The following is a 3434-nucleotide window of genomic DNA, read 5'->3' on the forward strand; positions in this document are numbered from 1 at the left end:
AAAAGAAAAAGAAAGCCAGAGAAGTTCTATTACTTGCTTCAAATCACACACATACAAAAAAATAAAGTCATATCTGCACTCCAGGTGTGTCTAATTACATTTTCCTATGTTCTATCAAATTGCAGTCTGTTCTTTCAGAAAAAGAGTAAAGTGACAGTAAATAGGGTATATATACCTTCTCTACATGTGTGTAAAGGCACAATAAAATAAGGTAAGTTTTAAGACTAGAGACATAAAGATGTGTCTAAGTGATGGTGCCATCTCTTTCTGGTGCCCAGGCTTATCAATGAAGATGAGACAAACCTATAACTCAGCAACTAGGGGAAATAAAACATATCTGGTTATATAATACTTAATATAAAGGTCTTCATTTTTAAAAAACAAAAACTTGATACAGTTAAACTAATGGACACATTGAAATAAAGTGACCTGAACCTTGGCAGTCCAACACATATGTTGACTGCTGAAAAGATCTCTAAGTCTTTACACTGAATAGCAAAATGTTATATCTCTTTTCCTCTCTTTTCTGTGGTTAGTTAATATCATTTTAGAGTATCTTTGTAAATAAGAAGAAAGGGAATCATCACTCATCATTCATGATAGTGACCCAACTTCAAGAATTTAAAAAGAAAAGACACCATGTTTCTTAGCTCAAGGTCTCAGTATATTTTTGAGATGATAAACCATCCCCATAATCTGTATCCTAAAACCCAGGTAGAGTCACTGCATCAAACAGTGGTAAGAATCTCAACTTTGGAAATCAAGCAAAACTGAATTCTTATCCAGTTTTGTTGCTTATTAGCTCTGTTATTCTGGGCAGTTTATTTAACCCACAATTTCCCAGATGGTGGGCCAAGGCCCATTGTACTATATATCAGTCACAGGTCTGCCAAGATATTGATGCTTTCAGCCATAAGGATGGATTGGTCCAGCAGTAGCCTCCTTCAAGTTGTCTAGCATTATGTCCCACATATGACTTGACATAAAAAATACTCAGAGGCAGATAACTTCTAACCTTCAGGTTCTTCACCTTTGAGGTGGATAAAAGCACCCAACTCAGGGGACACTGTTAGGATTCGTGAGATATTATAAAAAAAAAAAATCATGGCTCAGGAACCCAACACTGTTGATGTTCAAATTTTTTAAATACTGATTTCCATTCTTAGTTGACTTTTGCTATAATTTCTTATATTGCAATCAGCTCATCAAGAAATAAAATGAGCTGAGTCCTGAAGGTGGTGAACAGACTGCACTATTTTTTTTTTTTTTTTTTTTGGTCTACTGGTTGGATAATTATCAGTTTGGCTTCTACTGTGTATGAAGAACAAGTTGGCTAAGGAAATAGGGGGCATGCTTGTCCTCCACCATATGCACTCCCTTCCTGCCTGCAAGTTTTTACCAATATATGATTCTTGATTTTACTACTGAGCTCCAGAACCAAATTTTCTCCTAGACACAGCCACATAAATAACCCATCAGCATCATACCTCTTTCACCTACCATGGTCCCAGGAAAGCAAGCTCCTCATCCTAACTATTATCATTGCACTGGCCGGACAAGAGCACAACTTTCATCCTCACCTATCACCACACCAGATACCCCTATAATACACCACCATTGCCAAATCTTGGGATTTTCCTTTTATAATATCTCAAACATCCTTTATACCACCACTGCTATAGTTCAATCTCACATCATCTTTCCTATGGTCTGTTATTATTATATTAGCCTTCTTAATGCTCAATATGTCTCAAATATGACTCATTTCTAATTAATCTGATAATCTCAAGTCTCATTTGATCCCAAATAATTCTACAGTCTGTTTCACATTTAATGGTTTATAATGAGAGAATCCTCCTAAAACATATAACTAATTGTGTGTTGTATTTGAGCACAATCTTTCACTCTTTCTTATATGTACCCCCTTTGAAATGGAACTTGGAAGTTACTCTTTCTCTTAAGAGGAAAGTTTGTTTTCCCATTCCTTGAATATTCACTGGCCTTGGGACTTGCTTTGTCCAAAACAATGTGGCAAAAATGGTAGTGTGTGAGATGTAACTCTGAGCATTAAGAGCCCTTGTTTACTTCCACTCTTTTTCAAAACCCTTTAATCTCCATGTGAATAACCTTCACTGTGCTGCTGAGAGACAAGAGACTACAGATTATAAATATGAGCTTCACTAGCTGATGCCATTCTACACCACCCCAGCTGATAACAGATAGATGAGCAAGCCCAGCCAAGAACAGAAAACCACCCAGCCAAGCCCAGCCCAAACTACTGACCTACTTAATCTGGTGCTAAATAATTGGTTGTAGTTTTAAGCCTCTTACCTATTTTGGGATAGATATTTTGTCAATAGTAGTAGTTTTAAGCCTCTTATCTATTTTGGAATAGCTATTTTGTCAATCAGCAAGAAGTAATTAATACATTTACCCTTTTAGGCCACGGGTTTGTGATGCCTCTCCATTGAGGAAGAAACAGATTCAAATCATTCTGTTTTCCAAAGTACCTCACTCTCACCCAAGGTGTGCCGCAATTTATCTTCCAAGATTTATCTCCTAGTATGGTCTTGTCCCCACCAAAACTCATGTTGAAATGGATCCCCAATGTGGCATTGTTAGGAGGTGTTTGGGTCATGAGAACCTTAGAGCTATAATCCTGATAGTGAGTTCTCACTCTGGTGTGGCTGAATTTGTTCTCAGGGGAAATGTTCTGGCCAGATTGGGCTGTTAGGAAGTGAGGACCCCCTTTGTGTTTTGCCTCTTGGCATGTGTCCACTTCCCCTTGGACCTTCTCTAACACGCATTTACCTACCATGTAGCCCTTAGCAGAAGCTGTCCAGATGCAGTACAAGGTGCTGTGCTCCTTGTACTTCCCAGCCTGCAGAATCATGAGCTAAATAAACCTCTTTTCTTTATAAATTCCTTGGTCTGAGGTATTCTGTTATACCAACACTAAACAGACAGAATCTCCCATTTTTCATTCCTTCTCCACATAGCCACTATTAGACCAATTTTCAAACTTTGAACATTTTCCCCTGTACTTTCTCAATGTTTTCATATTATTTATCCTTTTTAGTACAGGTTGAGCATCCTTAATCCAAGAATCAGAAACCCAAAATGCTTGAAAATCTGAAATCCATTGAACAGCAACATGACACCACAAATAAAAAAATTCCACACCAGACCTCATGAGAAGGGTTGCAGTCAAATCACAGGCAAAACTTTTGCTTTCTGCAAAAAAAGTAATGTTAAAATTATTGCATGAATTTACCTTCAGTCTAAGGTATATATAAAACATAAATGGATTTCATGTTTAGGCTCAAGTCATCCCCAAATATCTCATTATATATCAATTTTGACAAATTTTCCAAAATCTGAAAAATTTCAAAAGTGGAAACACTTCTCAAGTATTTCAGATAAGGAATACTTAA

Source organism: Otolemur garnettii, unplaced genomic scaffold (assembly GCF_000181295.1).
Source record: "Otolemur garnettii isolate 467f Iridium unplaced genomic scaffold, OtoGar3 scaffold00025, whole genome shotgun sequence".
Classification (NCBI taxonomy): Eukaryota; Metazoa; Chordata; class Mammalia; order Primates; family Galagidae; genus Otolemur; species Otolemur garnettii.